The sequence below is a fragment of the Mobula hypostoma genome, chromosome 3, assembly GCF_963921235.1.
Source record: "Mobula hypostoma chromosome 3, sMobHyp1.1, whole genome shotgun sequence".
NCBI lineage: Eukaryota > Metazoa > Chordata > Chondrichthyes > Myliobatiformes > Myliobatidae > Mobula > Mobula hypostoma.
Genome location: NC_086099.1, coordinates 174,192,418 through 174,214,827, shown reverse-complemented (window position 1 = coordinate 174,214,827; position 22,410 = coordinate 174,192,418). Strand labels below are relative to the sequence as shown.

Below are 22,410 nucleotides of genomic sequence, written 5' to 3'. Positions count from 1 at the left end.
GTTTGTCCGCTCTTGGACTGTATTCCTTGGAGTTTAGAAGAATGAGGGGAGACCTCATAGAAACATTTCGAATGTTAAAAGGCATGGACAGAGTGGATGTGGCAAAGTTGTTTCCCATGATGGGGGAGTCTAGTACGAGAGGGCATGACTTCAGGATTGAAGGGCGCCCATTCAGAACAGAAATGCGAAGAAATTTTTTTAGTCAGAGGGTGGTGAATCTATGGAATTTGTTGCCACGGGCAGCAGTGGAGGCCAAGTCATTGGGCGTATTTAAGGCAGAGATTGATAGATATCTGAGTAGCCAGGGCATCAAAGGTTATGGTGAAAAGGCGGGGCAGTGGGACTAAATAGGATAAAATGGATCAGCTCATGATAAAATGGCAGAGCAGACTCGATGGACCGAATGGCCTGCTTCTCCTTTATCTTATGGTCTTATTATTTTAGGATGCCTCAAACTGTCCCTCCGGACTTTTGGGGCCGTTCTGCTGCATACAAACTGACGTAACAGGGTGGGTGGAATGCTTGTGTCTAGAATCCTTATTTTTATGTTATAAGCCAGTAGAGCACATTAACTGAAGGGATTGTTTTGATTAGCCAGGCTAGCAATTGTTCTACTGTTGAGGTGTGTAGATGGTTAACTCCCAAGAAGAGCAGAATGGGAGGGCAAAGTGTGTGAACTACTAGGGAAACTAGATGAGGGACGGAACGAGGAGGAGTGACTAACCGGACAAAGGGAGAAAGGTTAGTAGGAGAATTAGCATTGCCAACATTCTTTGTCACAGGTATAAAGAATGTGATTATTCAGGTATAATCTCACTTGGACCTTCAATCATGTCTGTTTTACAGATATGTGTGCCTTACACCTTGCAAATAGTAGGGCTATGGAATATACCTAGCAGGTCAGGCAATACTAACGCAGAAAACTGAAAGAAATTCAGAGTCTGGAAAGCTGCATATAGAAGGAGATGTTGGAGTCATGCAGCATAGAAATGAGTCCTTTGCCCCATCTCATCTATGACAATCATCAAGTACCCATTAATATCAATCTAATTTACCTACTCTTAATCTTCCAAATTTTAACAGTTAAATTCAAGTGCTTTTCTAGCTAATTAAAGAAAAAATATTGCGGGAGTCTCAGCCTCCTTCGGTCTCATCGGTAGTGCATTCCAAATTCCAATTGCCCTCTGGGGGAAAGACTTCCTCTCCATATCGCCTCTAAGTCTATTCCTCTCCTTAAACTTGTACCTCCTGATTATAGAGAGCTCTATTGTGGGAAAAGTTTATTATTGTCTGTCCTTTCCATGCTCCTCATAATTTTGTATACCTCTCTTAAGGCCTTTATTTACCACTCCTTCCCCTGCCTTCTCCACTGCAACAAAAGCTCATCCAGTCTCACTTAACTGAGACAGTCCATCCCAGGCCATGCCTTTGTGAATCTCCACTGCATCACATCCTTTCTGTACCAAACCAACTGAAACTGCACATTGTGATCAGATGTGGTCTCATTAATATTTTCTTAAGAATTACTATAACTTCCCTGCTCTTATATCTTGCAGCTTGGTTAACGAAGGCTTGTATGTACCTGGTCAGGCCCTGGTATCATTTTTATGTCTTTCAAGACTTCCAGCACCTCTTCTACTGCAATGTGGGCTATTCCCAAAAGACCTCCATTTACTCTTCCTAGTTCCAAAGTCTTCATGTCTTCCTCCATTGTACTTGTAAAAACAAAGGAGAAACTTGTATTAAGGACCTTGCCCATCTTTTGAGGCTCCATGCAAAGATGTCCCATTGGTCATTGAGCATCCCTATTCTCTCTTTTTCCCTTAATTGTACTTATAAGTCTCAGAATCAGGTTTATTATCACTGACATAAGTCATGAGATTTGTCGTTTTGTGGCAGCAGTGCAGGCAAGAGTGAGTGTCCGTGAGTTACAGTAAAATAAATACCACACAAGAGATTTCAAAGATGTGATGGTGGAGAGGGAGAAACTTTGTAAAATGTTGAGTAGAAGTTTTCAGGCTCTGACTCTCCTTGCTGGTGGTAGTAGAGAGAAGAGTGCGTCTCCCAGATGGTGAGCATTGTTCATGATGGATGCTGCTTTCTTGTGAGGCATCATTTTTTTGGAGATGTCTTTGATGATGTGAAGCTTGTGCCTATAATGGAGTTAGTTGAGTCTACAATCCTCTGAATCCTATTATGATACTGTGCATTGATGTCTCCATATCAGACAGTGATGTAACCAGTCTGAATTCTCTGCATAGTACATCTGTAGAAATTTACTGGTGTCTTTGGTGAAATAGCAAATCTCCTCAAACTCCTAATGAAGTACAGATGCTGGTGTTCCTTTAACAGGAGCAGTTAGACCTTAAGCTCTCACCTTTAAAGGTTTCCCACTTGCCTGTGGTCCCTTTGCCCACTACAACCTACTGCAATCAACTTTAGAAAACTCCTGTTTCAAACTGTCAGAATTTGCCTCGGCCCAGTTTGGACCTTGAACCTGTTGAATCAGTTTTGTCTCTTTCCATAAAGAGTTCAAAATTAATTTGACTATAGTTACTGTCATCTCAGTCACCTGCCCCACCTTATTACTCTCTCTCTCTCTCTCTCTCTCTCTCTCTCTCTCTCTCTCTCTCTCTCTCTCTCGCGCTCTCTCTCTCTCTCTCGTTGTTCTATATACTGCTTAAGGAAACTCTCTGGAATGCACTTAACAAGATGGCAGTCCTAGTCTATGACCATCCTGTTATTCTTGCAACTCTTCACAATCTCCATGCCTGTTTGTTTTTCTAATTCCAGTTGATTATTTGGGGCCCATCATACAACCCTAACAATGTGATCATTCCTTGTACCTCAGCTCCACTTGTAAAACCTTTAGTATTTTCAGATGATCCTTCAATAATTTTACCTCTGACTAATGCTGTAATATTTCCCTTAATCAACTGCTCAAAGCACCTATACTCTGGAGCATTATGCTGCCAGTCCTATCCCTCAACCATGTTTGGTTACGCTATCCTAGTCCCAGGTAGCTGTCCATGCCCTGAGTTCATCTGCCTTATTTGTCAGACCTCTTGCATGAAATAACTATATTTTAATAGTTGCATTAAGGTAGTTGCTCAAATGTATATTTGTTCACTTCTGCAGGAAATCACAAATCTTCTAGATTGGGGTGGGATGGAGATTTAAATTTGATTGCTCAGGTTGCTCCTGTGAACTTAACATGGATTTTCTGCAGGCGGTCTCTTGATGTGCATTTGGTTTCACCAGTTTAAAAGTGACTACACTGAATAACGTAGTGCAGTAGATTGGAAAAAGTCCATGTGATTCCTTGCTCCACCTGGAAAGGCTAAGTCCATGAATGGTGGGAAAAGGCGAAATGTGTGGTGTTACATCTCCTGCAGTTACAAGGGAAAGTACCTTAAAGACAGAATGATTTTAAAATATTGGAAAGTTTTTGACAAGAACAGGCCATTTGGCCCTACAAAGCTTGCCAAATTCCTATTCACATTGTGTGTAAAAATAACTATCGAGTTTCAGTTTGGAAGTCTCTAAGGTACTACTCTCAACTACACTGCACAACTAGGTAGTTTGTTCCATGTGTCCACAACTGGCTGTGTAAAGAAATGTTCCCTGATGTTAATATGAATTCTCTCTAACTGTTCTCTACCTATGGTCCTATGTCCTCATTGATGGATTAATTTTGAAGTAGCAGCTGGAATCATAACCATAATGATTTTGAACAGTTCTATCATGTCTCCTCTCTTTCTACATCTACTTATTTCAATCTTTTTTCATAGTTCCTTCCCTGCAGACCTGAAATGAGTCTCGTCACCCTTCTCTGAACTCGCTCCAGTGCCTTCATATGCCTTACAAAAATATGGAGACCAAAACTGTACACAGTACTCAAGGTGTGGTCTCACAAGTGCTTTATACAGCTTAAGGAGAATATCTCTTGACTTGAACTCATCTGAGCGCATTATATAGCCCAACATTCTATTCGCCGCCTTAATCGCTTCTGTGCATTGTCTAGACGTTGATAGTGATGAGTTTACTAGGACGCCTAGACATCCCATAGTATATTTATATATAATATTTCTACTGGTGTGTAATATTTTACTTTCATTAAGTTTCATTTGCCATTTATCTGCCCACATCTGGATTTTGTTTAGATCTAACTGTATTGATTCTGCTGTCGAAATGTTATCAGCCCATCCCCATAATTTTGTGTCATCTGCAAACCTTATTCGTTTATTTGTTATGTGCTTATCCAAATCATTAATGTAAATTAATAACAGTGGCGGCTCCAAAGCCAATCCCTGTGGAACCCCACTTTTAACATTTTGGTGTGAAAAAAATCCTCTCACCATAACTCGTTTTCTGTTTTTGAGCCAATTCTGCACCCATTTGCACACCTTACCCTGAATCCCTACCTCCTGTAATTTGATTGTTATCCTCTCGTGGGGTACCTTGTCAAAAGCCTTCTGAAAGTCAAAGTAAATTATATCAACTGCTCTATTGTGATCATAAATTTTAGTTGCCTCTTCATAGAACTCCATCATATTAGTAAGACATGATTTCCCTTCTGAACCCATTTTGGCTTTCTGCTAACATTCCTTTCCTTATCCGCTGCTTTTCCATTTCATTCTTTATTATTGTTTCCATTATCTTACCTAGGATACACATTAAGCTTACTGGTCTAGAGTTACCAGGGACTGTATGGTCACCTTTCTTGAATACCAGGACAGCATTAGTCCGTTTCCAATCCTTAGGGATTTCACCAGTCTTCACTGACTTTTGAAAAATACATGTCAGAGATTTGTATATATAAGCACAGACCTTGTTACATACCCTTGGATATATGCTGTCTGGCCCTGGAGGTTTATTAACTTTAAGACTTTTCAGCTGAAACAGGACCTCATTTCTTAAGATCTCTACCACTTAAAGCAACCTTCTTTTTCTCCACACTTACTGGCATATTGCTAACATCTTTGCAGGTGAATACTTTAGCAAAATATGAGTTGAGAGTATCTGCTGTATTTTATATCTTTTACGTTTGTTGTAATCTGTGCATAGTAATCCCAATTTCACCATTTCTCTGTACAAGTGGAGTAAGACTTCTTTACTCCTGTATCCAAATCTTAAAAGTGGCACATTGAGCTACTAACTACCAGCTCTACTTGTCCTGATCTTTATAAACTTGTAACCACATCCTGTGGCATTTTTATGTTGTTCCATTAACTGTATTTTCGTGGTTGCTCTGGTTACCTTCCACATTCAGGGATCTTCTGGTTGACAGATGTGATTGGTAGGTGGGAAGCCTTCAAAGGGGAAACTTTGAGAGTGCAGAGTTTGTATGTTCCTGTCAGGATTAAAGGCAAATTGAATAGGAATAAGAAACCTTGGTTCTCAAGGGATATTGCAACTCTGATAAAGAAGAGAGAGTTGTATGAAATGTATAGGAAACGGGGTAAATCAGGTGCTTGAGGAGTATAAGAAGTGCAAGAAAATACTTAAGAAAGAAATCAGGAGGGCTAAAAGAAGACATGAGGTTGCCTTGGCAGTCAAAGTGAAGGATAATCTAAAGAGCTTTTACAAGTATATTAAGAGCAAAAGGTTTGTAAGGGATAAAATTGGTCCTGTTGAAGATCAGAGTGGTCGGCTTTGTGCGGAACCAAAGAAAATGGGGGAGATCTTAAATAGGTTTTTTGCGTCTGTATTTACTAAGGAAGCTGGCATGAAATCTATGGAATTGAGGGAATCAAGTAGTGAGACCATGGAAACTGTACAGATTGAAAAGGAGGAGGTGCTTGCTGTCTTGAGGAAAATTAAAGTGGATAAATCCCCGGGACCTGACAGGGTGTTCCCTCGGACCTTGAAGGAGACTAGTGTTGAAATTGCGGGGGCCCTGGCAGAAATATTTAAAATGTCGCTGTCTACGGGTGAAGTGCCGGAGGATTGGAGAGTGGCTCATGTTGTTCCGTTGTTTAAAAAAGGATCGAAAAGTAATCCTGGAAATTATAGGCCAGTGAGTTTAACGTCAGTAGTAGGTAAGTTATTGGAGGGAGTACTAAGAGACAGAATCTACAAGCATTTGGATAGACAGGGGCTTATTAGGGAGAGTCAACATGGCTTTGTGCGTGGTAGGTCATGTTTGACCAATCTGTTGGAGTTTTTCGAGGAGGTTACCAGGAAAGTGGATGAAGGGAAGGCAGTGGATATTGTCTACATGGACTTCAGTAAGGCCTTTGACAAGGTCCCGCATGGGAGGTTAGTTAGGAAAATTCAGTTGCTAGGTCTACATGGAGAGGTGGTAAATTGGATTAGACATTGGCTCGATGGAAGAAGCCAGAGAGTGGTGGTAGAGAATTGCTTCTCTGAGTGGAGGCCTGTGACTAGTGGTGTGCCACAGGGATCAGTGCTGGGTCCATTGTTATTTGTCATCTATATCAATGATCTGGATGATAATGTGGTAAATTGGATCAGCAAGTTTGCTGATGATACAAAGATTGGAGGTGTAGTAGACAGTGAGGAAGGTTTTCAGAGCCTGCAGAGGGACTTGGACCAGCTGGAAAAATGGGCTAAAAAATGGCAGATGGAGTTTAATACTGACAAGTGTGAGGTATTGCACCAACGTAGAACATACAGGGTTAATGGTAAGGCACTGAGGAGTGCAGTGGAACAGAGGGATCTGGGAATACAGATACAAAATTCCCTAAAAGTGTCGTCACAGGTAGATAGGGTCGTAAAGAGAGCTTTTGGTACATTGGCCTTTATTAATCGAAGTATTGAGTATAAGAGCTGGAATGTTATGATGAGATTGTTTTCAGAGCCTGCAGAGGGACTTGGACCAGCTGGAAAAATGGGCCATTGGTGAGGCCGAATCTGGAGTATTGTGTTCAGTTTTGGTCACCAAATTACAGGAAGGATATAAATAAGGTTGAAAGAGTGCAGAGAAGGTTTACAAGGATGTTTCCGGGACTTGAGAAACTCAGTTACAGAGAAAGGTTGAATAGGTTATGACTTTATTCCCTGGAGCGTAGAAGAATGAGGGGAGATTTGATAGAGGTATATAAAAATATGATGGGTATAGATAGAGTGAATGCAAGCAGGCTTTTTCCACTGAGGCAAGGGGAGAAAAAAACCAGAGGACATGGGTTTAGGGTGAGGGGGGAAAAGTTTAAAGGGAACATTAGGGGGAGCTTCTTTACACAGAGAGTGGTGGGAGTATGGAATGAGCTGCCAGACGAGGTGGTAAATGCGGGTTCTTTTTTAACATTTAAGAATAAATTGGACAGATACATGGATGGGAGGTGTATGGAGGGATATAGTCTGTGTGCAGGTCAGTGGGTCTAGGCAGAAAATGGTTTGGCACAGCCAAGAAGGGCCAAAGGGCCTGTTTCTGTGCTGTAGTTTCTATGGTTCTATGGTTTCTATGGACAGTTTGACTGGTAATTGTAAGTGGTGTGTTGGTGAAAGGTGGGATTTGATGGGAATCTGGAGAGGATAGGTTGCAGGAAAAATACCTAGGGAATTGGAGTGGCAAAGACTGAATGGGCCAAAGTGGTTTCTTGCTATGGTATAAGGAATTATCATACTTGCCTTCTGGTTTCTTGTTGCACTTCCATATTGCTTTTCAAAGACCTGAGTACATTGTCCCTGTGAACATTAATAGCATTCAGACTTTGACCTTGTGAATCATTAATTGCTACCATTTAAACAAATACTTTCTCATTTATGAGTCATATCTTTAATCCTTTCATAATTTTCAAAAAAAATGTACCTGCATTAGCTAATGAGCTTTTATATGTTTCATGCAGATTGCTCAGATTTCACAGTTAGATCTTGTGAAGAATGCTTGGAAAATACTGATGTAAGTATAATGTAACCATAATTAATTGGAGATTACTAAAACTACAATTTCCAAGTCATTTACTTGCCTGCCTAATTAACTCCTTTTATGTGGAATTGAACATTATTATTATTATTAGTATTGGTTTATTATTGTCACATGCACTGACAATGACAATTGAAAAGCTTTTGTATTGCATGTCATCCAGACAGATTATACCATTCATCAGGGTAATAAAAAGAAAACAACACAGAATGTAGTGTTGTAGTTACAGAGAAAGTGTAGTATATGAAGACATAAAGTGCAAGGATCAAGGTAATGGGATATAGAACAACCTCCAAACAAAGCTCTTTGCACAAATTCAGCTTGGTGACGCTGATAATTTTGTTTATCTGACTTCAGGGTGCCAAAGCTACAACACTTCCCAGAGACTCACTGTACATATGACTATACTTAAATCAGTTCATTTCAATTTTGAAAATTATTCCCAAGACTTTACAAATACCTGCCACAACTGCTTTGGCATTAACTGGCAAATATTTAGTATCATAAGTTGGCAATTTTAAATGTTATATTGACTTTCTTGTTGTATTTTGAGATTTTAATTTTTTTCAACTGAGTTAAACTTGCTATTTCATTGTTTATAAAAGCTGACTTCTGCAAATGTCCTTTGTATCAAACTAATACATCTCTATCAGTACTGTAGTCATTTTGGAAAATCAAATCCCTTTTAATCACAGTGCTGCTGAACTCACTAAATTTGTCAAATATCTTTCCAGTTACTTTGATAGTGGGGTTAACAAATTTTAACTTTTTTCCTACAAAGATTTTCATTGGGTGCAGTTATTTCATTATCTTTATGTGCAGACATGAAATGTTATCACCTGATAAGATGATAAAATGTCTATGAAAAATGTTTAAACATGTTTTTTGAAACCCCCCTTATTTGTGTAATACATTTTTTATGAAGTTAGATGTTATTTCTTTAGGATTTGGGAAATAAGTGATTGCCTTTAAGACACACAGGAAAAGTAAATTCTGTCATTGACTGATACATCTTCCTGCTGATAGATTTGAAACTTGCAGTCATATTTTTATTATCTTAAATAGTTTTAGTGATTAAAATGAAACTAAAATTCCTGTCAATATAAATGCATTGAGATATTTTGGGACTGTGAACTATGAATATAATATAAACTCATTTCCTTTAAAATCTTAAAAATATAGAGATGTTTAATGTTTTTAAATAGAAGTCATCCATGAAAGAGCTTAAGTTTGTTCCATTATATTATACAGGACTTAAGGCAAATTAGAACAGATATTCAGGCAAATATTCTTTTAAAACTCAATTTTTTGAAGTATTACAGTAGGCTTATCCACTCTATCTATATAAATTCTCTGAGCTGTACGTTCCTGTAAGTCTTTCATGCACTGTTAATTCTTCCATGCACCTAATTTTCATTGTGTCAGTGTTGGCATCTATTCAGGTGTCTAAATCTGTGTTCTGAAATTGCTTTTCTATAATTCTCTTTGTTTATATTTCTCAGTTATTTATGGTGCACCCTAAAACCAGTTTCTTTGACTTAAGTTTTTATTATCATAGCTAATATTACCCTATCAAATTGTGTTTGGTACTGTCTGTTGGGACATTTTACTGTTTTAAAAGTTCAGTATATGTTAGTGTTTTTTGTAGATCATATACTAGCATAGAACTTGTATACTTTAAACCAAAGTTTCCATTGAGCTACAGACTGTACGTCTCAAGTTTCTAGTATAGGTAAATCCCGCATTATGGTGTTTTGGGTAATGTAAATTTACTCACATGTAATTTGCGTAGGGAGATAAAGTAAATAAATTAGTACCAAATTTATTTTCTTTCAATGCAGAGATCATTTGTACAACAGCCCTTTCATTTCCGAACTTCAAAGTACCATGAAATCTTAAACAACAAAAGTAGCAAATGAATAAATGTACTTTAATTAGAAATATACTTGAAAAATACAAACGAGAGAATAGTTTGAGCTTTTACAATGAACTGATTATTTGGGTGATGCATTACAGTTTGGACATGTATGAGCTGGAATATACGTTTTAATTTGTAAATAAGTGTTTTACATGAAATAAAGCACTTTAGTAAATCAGAACCATGGGTAGTTCTGGACAGTTTGAATGAAATTTTTCATCTTAGAAATCTTTGCATCATTAGTATAGCAACAATTTATGTTTGGGATTCCAAATGAACAGGCAATGCGTGATAAACATATTGAAAACTGAATTGACATATGATATTTTAAAACTAATATGAATTTGGTTCAGGTGGGGTTTAAGTTATAGAGTGGTATTTTGCATATAAATGTACGCCTTTGGCTCACTCAACTCTCATTTGTCTAGGGGGAGCAGCTGTTGGCCCCGCCAAACTGGGTAAACAAATTTGTGTGGATGCTGTGTAATGTGCCCCAGTACAAACCCACAATGCAAAATATCAGACTGTACACCATAGGCGATTTAAATGATTACACTGTATAATTCTTACTTTGACTATGAGACTGATAGAGAAATAAAGCATAAAATAAAGGAGCCAATAATCTTATTAACAGTCCAGTGTACAATCATTGGAGCTCACTGAATAGGGTCTTCTTTCCACCACTCGATCTCCTCCGAACTCCTCGACCCTTCGACCTGGGACCAGCAACGGTGGTCTACCGGAGCGCTTCCCGCACATCCTTCCTCTTTGCCTCTGCTCGCCGAAAATCCCACGCACTCACTCTGGTTCCCACACGTATAGAGATAGAATAACATGACTTCCATTGGTTAGTTCCCCGTTATCTATAGTTATAACCCAAACATTCCAGCTACAAAGAAACATTACCTCATCAGTTAACATTACATTTATTATTAGCATTTAACAGTTAACGTTACAATTAATATTACTGAGAACCTTACATTCTCCCCCCACCGAATTTAGTCATGCCCTCATGACGTTCAGGTAATTTTCCAACCCTTCCTGCAAAACACAGAGCCCAATCCAAGCGCGGAAAACAATAACATAGCTCCCCAAAACAGTAGAGATCTTGCCCTGTTCCCCAGGGGCTACATAGGCCAACCTATCCGGGGGGGGGGATTTCCTAATTCTCTGAGACCTCCATACTCCCTCTTCTAACTCTTCCGCCTCAGACGCTATGGGGGACCCTTTGGGGCTACGTGGCGAATCCTCCTGCGAGCGGTCACTCAAGCCTCTCCGCACCCCTAAACCCCCTGTCTCTCGCTCAGGCCCCACCTCCTCTCCTTCAACGTCCTGCAGTACCCCTAGCTGCCCACCAATAGCCCGCCTAACCCAGTGGGAGAAGAGCCAGGACTCTCTTCCTCTATCACGGAGGAGTCAGCAAACGGCAGCACGTACCACTCATCTGAATCATCATCCTCCGAATCAGTATCCCTCACGGGCTGGGCCCGGCCCAGTCTCATCCGGAGTGGGCTCTTCCATCACTTCATGTGTTCGCAGAGTCCTTGTACTAGGTGTAGCCTCTAAGTCAGGCTCCCGATCTGCCTGCACCTCTTGTCCCGGGGCAACAGGTGGTTCCGATGGAGAATCCTGACAGGTCCCTCTCCGTCCTCGGGCCTCACCCAGAAAACCGGTAGGTTTGGCATCTGACTTTCCATCACATAGGGTGTGGTCGCCCAGCGATCAGCCGACTTGTGCTCCCCAGGTAATCCCAAATTCCTAATGAGGACTCGGTCTCCCGGCAGAAGTTGGGAGAACTTCACTTTCTGGTTATACCTCTTATTTCCCCGATTCTGTTTGGTGGCCGCCTCCCTAGCCAACTCATAAGCCCTTTTCAGCTCTCTCCTCATATCAGACACATACTTCAGGTAAGACTTCAGCGATGCCTCATCTGCATCAGTCCCAAAACAAAGGTCAATAGATAATCATGCCCCACACCCAAACATCAGATAATATGACAAGTACCCAGTAGCTTCATTTTGTGTGCAGTTGTAGCGATGAACCAGATGCCCAATATGTTGACTGCACCGGCTCCTCTTGCTAATCTTCAGGGTACCAAGCATATCTAGCGAGGTCCGATTAAACCTCTCAGGCTGGGAGTCGCCCTGCGGATGATAGGGCGTGGTCCTCGATTTCTCAACTCCCAGCATGTCCAGCAACTCATAGATGAGCCTACTCTCAAAGTCCCAACCCTGGTCACTATGTATCCGCCTGGGAAGGCCATAACGCACAAAATACTTCTCCCATAGCACTCGCCACCATAGTTGCCCTTTGGTCCTTGGTAGGAAAAGCCTGAGCATATCTAGTGTAGTGGTCCGTGATGACTAAGACATTCGCCGTGTTGCTGGCATCGAGTTCTGTGGCCAGGAAATCCATGCACATCAGGTCCAGTGGCCTTGCACTCTGCAAGAGTGACAAAGGAGCAGCCTGCACAGTCAGTGTCTTTCAGCGTATGCAATGAATGCACGACTTGCAGTACTCTTCGACCTCCAACTTCATTCAGGGCCAGTAAAACCGGTCTTTGATCAATCCATTGGTCTTTTCCACCCCCAAATGTCCAGAGTCATCATCCAGTGCCTTCAACACAATCTTCTGATAGTTCTCAGGCAGGACCAACTGCCAAAGCCGAGGTCGGTCCGGGGGCAACATTACCCAGTATAAAATTTGGCTCTTCAACTTCAACCGAGGCCATTCTCTCTGTAACGGAGGCACCGAAGCGTGTTTCGTCTTCTCCACCCACGCCATATCCCCCTTTTCAACTGCGTACCAAATAGTGCCAATGTCCGGGTCATCTCGCTGAGCAGCTACCACTTCCACGGGACTTAATTCTGGCAGCTGCTTGGTCTTTAGAGCAGTCAGGTCACAGTAAACTAGGGGTAGGGCGTCTTCAGAAGCCCCCAATGGGTCCACTGCGCAATCCAGCCTCTCCTTTTCCTCTGCCCACACAGTGATAGTGAACTAACACATGACCTTCACCCAGGATGCAGGAACACTTTCCCACTCCTCGTCCCTCTCCAGTTCTTCATGCCTCCGTCAGGACAGAGCATCTGCATCGACATTCTAGCTCCCCAGCTGGTACTTAAGTCTGAAATCATATACAGACAATGCCACCAACCACTGATGTCCTGTGGCATTTAGTTTTGCCGAGGTCAGGATGTAAGTGAGCAGGTTGCTGTCTGTCCTCACCTCAAGTTTGGCCCCGTAGAGATAGTCACTCAGCTTATCCGCTTCCGCCCATTTCAACGCCAGGAACTCCAACTTGTGGGTGGGATAGTTTCTCGCGGAGGGCGACAAACTCCGGCTGACAGACGCTACTGGCCTCAACCGGGTGCCCTGATCCTGATACAGGACGGCCCCTAATCCGTCTCGGTTGGCATCGGTGTGTGGCATAGGGCAGTTGGGGGTCCACAAAAACCAGCACTGGGGCCTGAGTCAGCAACTCTTTCAGTGATTGAAAAGCCTCCTCACATTTTGTATCCCACCTCTGTCCGAAGGGCTCCAATGGGTTTAGATATTCTCCAACCTCCCGTCCTCTTCTCCCTTCCCCTTTCTTCATCAAGGGAGGGTAACCACTCAGAAGCTGGTTCAAGGGGTGACTCACCTTGGCATAGCCCTTCAGGAATCTCTGATAATACCCACAGAACCCCAAGAACGAGCGCAGAGCACTCACAGTTTGGGGCCTTGGCCAAGTGGTCACCGCTTCAATCTTTGCCGGGTCAGTAGCTACTCCATTCTGCGAGATGTGCCCGACGTAGCTACAGGCGTCTGGCAATACTGGCACTTGTCCAGGGAAAGTTTTAACCCCTCATCCTTCAGTCGGTTTAGCACCTTCAGTAGCCTCGCTTCGTGTTCTTCCAAGGTGGATCCAAATACTATCAAGTCATCCAAATATACCAACACTTCCAGCAAGTTCATATTCCCCACCGTCTTCTCCATCACCCTCTGGAAGGTGGCAGGGGCTCCTAATATGCCCTGGGGCATCCTTTTGACCTGGAAAAATCCCAGAGGGCATATAAATGCCATCTTCTCTTTATTAACCTCACTCATCAGGATCTGGTAATATCCACTCCTCAAGTCCAGCACACTAAACCACTTCGTCCCACTCAGACAGGCCAGTACGTCTTTGACCCTTGGGACCGTATACTGGTCGCCTCTGATCTGGGCCAACATTTATGGGCCGGGCGACACCTAATTAATTAGCTTTTTTTATTTCGGCTTTTTTCTTAAAGATGTGCTGGGTGCGCTCCAGATACCGCTGCACCACTGCATTCTTCGCGGATCGGTATCGGTCCGCAGCCCAGAGGTTGGGGACCACTGGTCTAGGGGAAGCAGCCGTCAGCCCCGCCAAACTAGCTAAACAAGTTTGTGTGGATGCTGTGTAATGTGCCCCAGTACAAACCCACAATGTAAGATATCAGACTGTACACCATAGGCGATTTAAATGATTACACTTTATAATTCTTACTTTGACTGAGACTGATAGAGAAATAAAATATAAAATGAAGGCGCCAGTGATCTTATTAACAGTCCCGTGCACAATCGTTGGAGCTCACGGAACAGGGTCTTCTTTCCACCATTCGATCTCCTCCGAACTCCTCAACTCTTCGGCCTGGGACCAACAACAGTGGTCTACCAGAGTGCTTCCTGCACATCCTTCCTCTTTGCCTCTGCTCACCGAAAATCCCACACACTCACTCCGGTTCCCACACATAGAGATAGAATAACATGACTTCCATTGGTTAGTTCCCTGTTATCTATAGTTATAACCTGAACATTCCAGCTACAACGAAACAGTACCTGATCAGTTAACATTACAGAGAAGCCATTTATTATTAGCAGCTAACAGTTAATATTACTGAGAACCCTACATAAAAATTGGGGAATGTTGCAGGCTGTTGAGATTTTGGGTAGTTTTAACATATTTTCAACTCTTGCCTTTTAGTGTCTCTGGTGTTTTGATGGAGAGCAATGCATGAACTATCCGATTGACGCTATTATTCCACCTAGTTCATTATGTCCTTTACGTGACGCTCGTTGGGCAGTTTGCTGGGGTGAGTTCAGCATACATTTTGCACAGACTATCCAATTACATGATAAAACTTCAAATTGTATGTATTTGTAATTTTTAAAACTGGAAGTAGTCCTGATTATTGTTTTTAAGTTCTTCTGTCACACACCATCTCAAATATAAGAAAACCTATGGATAGCAATTTAATTGGTAGACAGTTTTTCAAATTAGCACAATACATCCTAGCTAAGAGTTTGCAGTTTTTCATTCTTTTAGATAATTGTATCCAAATCTGCATATTACTGGCAAAGGCAGGTCATTTGCTCACTCAGTGTCAAGGCTGCTTTTTCATTGCTGCATCTATGATATAACAAACAATACTGAGTGCCTTGCTAAACCAATTCCAACTTTTATTCTGAAGTACCCACAGATTGGCTAGTATGAGAATTGTGTATTAACTATTCTGGAGGATGTTAGGGAACAGATTGGTTTTGAGTTTGATAGATTTATTTTCTCTTCCAGTTACCAGTTTTCAATGAATTGCAGATTTTTCCATGCAAACGAAACTGAATTCAAATTCTTAAATTATTTCTGAATAAGTCATTTACATTTGTACAACAATATCTACTTTCATTTATATGACAATTTAAAAACAGCAAGATGTCCTACAGACCCTTAAAGGAGAGTGCAAGGAAAGTCTCTCCACTCCTTAAGTAGGAAGGGAGAAAAAGAAAAGAAATTATCAGCCAATTAGCTTGACTTCAGTGGTTGGGAAGATTTTGGAACCTATTTTTAAAGATGAGGTTTTTGGGGTACTCGACACATGATAAAATAGGCCAAAGTCAGCGTGGGTTCCTAAAGGGGAAATCTGACCTAACAAGTCTGTTGGAATTTTTTGAGGGAATAATAGGCAGGATAGACAAGGGAGAGTCAGTGAATGTTGTTTACTTGAATTTTCAAAAGGCCTTTGACAAAATGCCACACATGAGGCTGCTAAACAGGATAAGAGCCCATGGTATTTCCGGAAAGATATAAGCATGGATTGAAGATTGGCTGATTGGCAAGATGCAAAGAAGGAGAATAAAGGGAGCCTTTTCTGATTGGTTACTGGTGATCAGTGATGTTCCGCAAGGGTCGGTGTTCATACTGTATCTTGTTATACTGTATGTCATTGATTTTGATGACAGAATTGATAGCTTTGTGGCCAAGTTTGCAAAGGATTCAAAGTTAGGTGGAGTAGCAATTAATGTTGAAAAAGCAGGGAGTCTGCAGAAGAATTAGATTGGGAGAATGGGCAAAGAAGTGACAGATGGAATATAGTGCAGGGAAATATATGGTCATGCACTTGGTAGATGGAATAAAGGCATAAATTATTTTCTAAATGGGGAGAAAATTCCAAGATCAGAGGTACAAAGGGACTTGGGAGGCATTGTGCAGGGTTCCCTATAGGTTAACTTGCGGGTTAAGTCAGTGGTAAGAAAGACAAATGCACTGTTAGCATCATTTTCAGATGACCAGAATGTAAAATTAAGGATGTATTGCTGAGGCTTTATAAGGCCATTGGTCAGCCCGCACTTAGAGTATTGTGACTAGTTTTGGGCCCTTTAGCTGAAAAAAGATGCATGGCATTGGAGAGAGTCCAGAGAAGGTTCAGAAGAATGTTTCTAAGAATGAAAGGGTTGATGTATGAGGAGCCTTTGATGGCTTTGGACCTGTACTCTTTGGAGTTTAGAAGAATTTTGGGGGGGGGGGGTCGTGATCTAGTTGAAACCTATCAAATATTGAAAGGTCTAGATGGAGTGGATATGGAGAGGATGTTTCCTATAGTGGATGAATCTAGGACCAAAGGACACAGCTTCAGAATAGAGGGGTGTCTCCTTAGAATGGAGATGGGAGGAGTTTCTGTAGCCAGAGGGTGGTGAATCTGTGGAATTCACTCCACAGATAATGTAGAGGCCAAGTCATGGGTATATTTAAAGTGGCAGATGATAGGTTCTTGATTAGTAAGATGTCAAAGCTTACAGGACAAAGGCAGGAGAAAGGAATTGAGAGGGATAATAAATCAGCCATAACGGGATAGTGGAGCAGACTCGATAGGCCAAATGACTGAATTCTGTCTTGTGTATGGTATCAAAATATAAGCAAATGAGGATTTAGAAATGACAAGCAAAACAAGCTATTTGTGCCCTTCAGTAACAGCATGACCAATATTGTTGTTAGATGGCATTTCCTGTGCTCATTCATCTCTTGATGTTCTTAATATCTAAAAATCATTTAGATGAAAATATTATGGTGGAGGGCACTTAACTAGCTTAAAGAGGTATGATTCAAAAAGCATTTAAAATGAAGAAGTAGAGTGGATGTTAAAGACTATGGCTTCGGTAAGGTAGTGGTATTGACATCAGGATTTTAGATCTTGTAGCCAAGCAGCTGTTTATAAATGAAAAATAAAAAGTAGATCTTGTCCAGCTAATGGAGGTTTAGGAGGCAAAACTGTCGCATATTGTTTTGAAGCATTTAACTGTAGAGTGGCCTGGTATAGTTCTCTCCTCAAAGAACTTTCTGCCAAGGACAGGAGGATGGGTAATAAATGTTGGCCTGAACAGTGACAGCCACACCTAGTTTAGTACTGACATCTATGCAGTAGAATGGGAATGCACAGGTATTTCTTATCCTCAACAATCAGGACAAATCTAGGTCAGAATACTATAGCAACATACATCAAAGTTGCTGGTGAACGCAGCAGGCCAAGCAGCATCTATAGGAAGAGGCGCAGTCGACGTTTCAGGCCGAGACCCTTCGTCAGGACCGTCCTGACGAAGGGTCTCGGCCTGAAACGTCGACTGCGCCTCTTCCTATAGATGCTGCTTGGCCTGCTGCGTTCACCAGCAACTTTGATGTATGTTGCTTGAATTTCCAGCATCTGCAGAATTCCTGTTGTTTTCAGAATACTATACTTAGTTTCCAACCCATTCTTCAGGTCACTATAAATGTCAAAAGTCCTGAATTTTCAGTTCACTTCCCTGTCCATCATGTGTGTACATTGCTGTCTGAGAATGACCTTTCCACTCTATTTGTTCTCTCATTTCCCCCAGCTCCTCCTCTTTGCTTCCTGGTTTCTGGCTCTCTATTAGTTGTTTTTAGACTCCTTTGTTTTGCAGTGCTTCCCGCATAGACTAGTTGATATTACCAACTGATAGCCATATGTTGCAGTGCAGTATCAGCTAAATACCATTGTGCATACTTAAGGAAACTATCTGAAAATCGCACCTTGACTATGAGAAGTTTAGTATGGGTAATTCCAGTGGCTACCAACTGCTATCAATGAGCCTGCCTAGCAAAGATTTAAGACTGTGTCATATTGACATTCAGGCTCTTACACCTCAAAGTTGGTACCTTTGTTGGTATCTTGGAAACTGAGATTGTTGATAACATTTATACTAGCATTTAGGCCCGCTTCTTTTATTGAATATTGATAGTTACTTAAATGGTGTAAGTTGGTTTAATTTTAAGGCATGATGAACTCTGAACGTAAGGTATCTTCCCTGAGACTGGGACTGTGATTGACAGAATATTTTGCATTTAGCTTAGTGTAGAAACTAGTCTGTCAGCTTTCCCTGTAACACGTACAAAGCGCTGGAGGAATTCAGAAGGTCAGGCAGCAGCTATGGAAAGGAATAAACGGTCGATTTTTTGGACTGTCCTGATGAAGGGTCTCGATCTGAAATGACAACTGTTTATTCCTCTCCTCAGATACTGTCTGGCCTGCTGTGTTCCTCCAGCATTTTGTCTGTGTTACTCTGTATTTCCAGCATCTGCAGAATCTCTTGTGTTCAACATTACCTGTAAACAGCATTTTAGGTGCTGTTCATATTTGTTGTTATTTGTTGTTTTCCATATACATAAATGACTTGAATGAGAATGTAGCTTGTGTGTTTATAGATAATGTGTAACTTGATGGAGTCATAAGTAGCAAAAAAGATTGTCAAAGGAATCAGCTGGAAATTGGTGATACTAGGACTGCAGATGCTGGAATATGGAGTGGCGTGGAGGAACTTAGTGGGTCAGACAGGATCTCTGGAAGGAAATAGACATTTGATGATTTAGGTCGAAGTTCTTCATCTGGATGCTTCATTGATTCAGATGAAGGATCTTGACTGGAAATTTTTGTTGACTGTCTTTTCCTTCCATAGATGCTGTTAGATCCATCTAGACCAGCTAGAAAGTTGAGTGTTGTGGCAGATGGAAATTAATCCAGACTAATACTCACAACACACTGGAGGAACTCAGCAGGTCGGGCAGCATCCGTGGAAACGATCAGTCAACGTTTCAAGCCAGAACTCTTCAGGACTGAAGAGGGAAGGGGCAGAGGCCCTATAAAGAAGGTAGGAGGAGGGTGGGAAGGAGAAGGCTGGTAGGTTCCAGGTGAAAAACCAGTAAAGGGAAAGATAAAGGGGAGGGGGAGGGGATAGGCAGGAAAGGTGAAGAAGGAATGGGGGGGAAAGCACAATGGGTAGTTCTTAGACAGAACATTGAATTCTTGAACTTCCGGTAATTCCCTCCCCCTCCCTTCCCCTATCCCAGTTTCACTCTGCCCCCTCCCCCATTGGTTAGGCCACATTCGGAGTATTGTGTACGATTCTGGTCACTGCTGTATTCCTGTAACAAATTATTCCTGTACTGTATTGACCAGCAATTGAGAGAATACCAAGGAGATTCACCAGCATGTTGCCTGGAAAAGAGGGCTTTAGTTGCGTTCTTTCATATTTGACTTTTACTCCCTGGGGGTAAAAAAAAAGACTGAATATATCTATCTATTTTTGCCTCTCATAATTTTAAATACTTCAATCAGAGAAAACTGTCCAAGTTTATCCAACCACTCCAGTCCAAGGAAATTCTTAGTGAACCTCTTCTGCATCCTCTCCAAAGCCTCCACATCTTCGTATAGAATATGGTGAAGACAGATTCATTTCAAAAGGACTTAAAGGGGAAAGAAAGTTGTGAACTCTAGGGTGAAGACTCGTGACTGAAACTTCCTCAATTGTTTTCATAGAGGCTGTAGGAACTCATTCTGACAAACAGCCTCCTCCTATGCTAAAACTGTTCAGTTATTCTATAATAAATATTACTGTGTGTAATGATTCTATAATGTTTCCGAATGACACTTTGGAGCATGGTTTTTGAGAAAAAGCTTCCCCTCTTCTAAGAAAACCTAAATAGAGAGCATATTCAGAATGATGGAGTTGTGCATTGACAACGTAGAATGAGAACTGAATTGTCGAATCAGTATATTTTTCTAAGCTAATGCAGATTTTTGAAGTAACAAAACTGTTGATGGTTGTGTGGAATGGCAGGAATGGAATTCAGGTCAAGAGTAATCACTGACAATATTACTGAATGGTTGGAGCTGACTCACGGGGCCATAGGATCATCTCCTGCCCCAGTTTCTCATCTCCTTTTGAAAACTTGCTCAACCATGAGTAACATACATCAAAGTTGCTGGTGAACGCAACAGACCAGGCAGCATCTCCAGGAAGAGGTACAGTCGATGTTTCAGGCCGAGATCCTTCGTCAGGGTCTGCTTGTCCTGCTGCGTTCACTAGCAACTTTGATGTGTGTTGCTTGAATTTCCAGCATCTGCAGAATTCCTCGTGTCAACCATGAGTAAATTACTATGACGCTATAAGATGGTATTGGTTAAGCAATCGTTGCTGATCACCTAAATAAAGGTTTGCATTGCTCAATTTTTGAAATAAAGAAATAAATTAAATAGATCTATGTTTTCTAGTAAAAAAAAAGAATAAAATATATCTGAAGAACAGTCTTTACAGAATGATACCATTAATAAGAAAATGCACTGGGTGGCAGCACTATTATACAAAATCATACTCATGGATATGGAAGTAATTTTTACATTGCAGTTTCTGTTTGTTGCTAATAACCTCAAAGTTTTTGTGGTCCTGTCTTTCTGCATAGGTTAATTGAATCTGTTTTGATCAGAACGCAGAGTCCCCAACGAGGTCAATATTTTCCCTACTGTATAATGAATGTATTTTCAGTTCCTACCAAAAGATTAAAGAAATGTTAGCATGTTTGAAGGAGTTTTCTCGCAGGATTTTTTTTTTGGAAAAGCTGAGTTAATGAAAAACTTAAAAATATTGTTATGTATTTCAAAACAAATGAGAGTAAAATTCTTGCAAAATATTCCATACCCAGATAAACTTTTAAAAATGCTGCCAAATAGTGATTACACAGGTGAGAGAGAAGAAAGTGCAAACATTTAAATCTTTAGATTAAAAGTTTTCAATTTTGTTTGAAGCATAGAACATTTGAAAACAACATTGATATTTTATAATGACTCTTTGAATAAGATTTCTAGCATTTTCATTTTAAAAATAATAGGTTAATGACAACTGGCAATTTTTTAAACTACACAAATTGACAAACCTGCAAGGATGTATTGCTCATAACAATATTTTTGTAACGCGCTGTAAGGATTCACTGCTAATGTAATGGCTTCTCGGTAATGTTTCACTGCTAAGGCTAATGAAATGGCTTCTTTGTAATGTTCACTGCTGAGGTAACAGTTTCTCTGTAGCAGCAATGTTTGGGTTATGGCTGGAGATAACAGGACTGTGGTATGCATGTGAGCCAATCAGGAGATTGTTGCTCTGTCTTGTGAATTTGGAAGGAGACTTTTCGCAGTCTTTTGCCGGGGAGAGATGAGGAGAGAAGATGAGAATGGAGAGATTCGGTAGACTGCCGGATGGGGTGGACTTGGAGCGAGGGTCCGAAGGGCACTATGATCGGAGGAGGTCAATGGTGGACGATCGACTTACCAGTGAGCTCCAACTTTGCGGAATAGACTGTTTAATAAAATTGGGCCCTTTATTTTTCTTTTTTTCAATTATTTACTAACCATATAGTCAAAGTAAGAATTATAAAGTTTAATCCCGTATTGTGTACTGTTTGTTATTTCAGGGTACTGATTTGTAATAGGGGACATATCGCGCAGCATCCACCCAAACGAGATTTCTTAAGTTTGGCCGGGCCAGGGGTTATCACCCCTACATTAAGCTGCTAGCCGAAGCGAGATTTACAATTGTTGGGGCTGTGTTCGGGATTGATTCTGTTGGATGCTGTGTGATTACCCTGAGGAATGAACCAGTGGGGCAGATATTTGTACTCCAGTTGAAGTGTTAACTCCACTGTTAAGTACTGTTAAAGTTGCGATTGTGGGTGGAGGTTTGATAAAATGGCTGGTGCAGCTCATTTTAATGCAGACCAGCACTGAGGTAGCGGTAGCTGGGGGCAGAGATTTCAAAGACGGGGTTCTCTTGTTTCTGAGAAGTGGAGGGAAAGAGTGGTCGGATTTGGAATGTCTGATTAGTCCACGTCCCCCGGTGAAGAGTGAGAACTCTGAGTCAGTGTCCGCCCTTACTTCTCTGGCGAGTAAATAGAAAAATCAGATTCAAAGTCCCAGCTATGGCAGGCTCCACCTATTCTGTGAACTAACCCCCACCCCTAAAGGGGAGGAGAAGTATGAGACTTGAGCGG

The 22,410-nt window shown here is 41.2% G+C and overlaps 1 pseudogene; it reads left to right on the top strand.

Moving 5' to 3' along the window:
• The window catches only part of LOC134343760 (pituitary tumor-transforming gene 1 protein-interacting protein-like), a 79,398-nt pseudogene that overhangs the window by 1,175 nt on the left and 55,813 nt on the right, over positions 1 to 22,410 (top strand).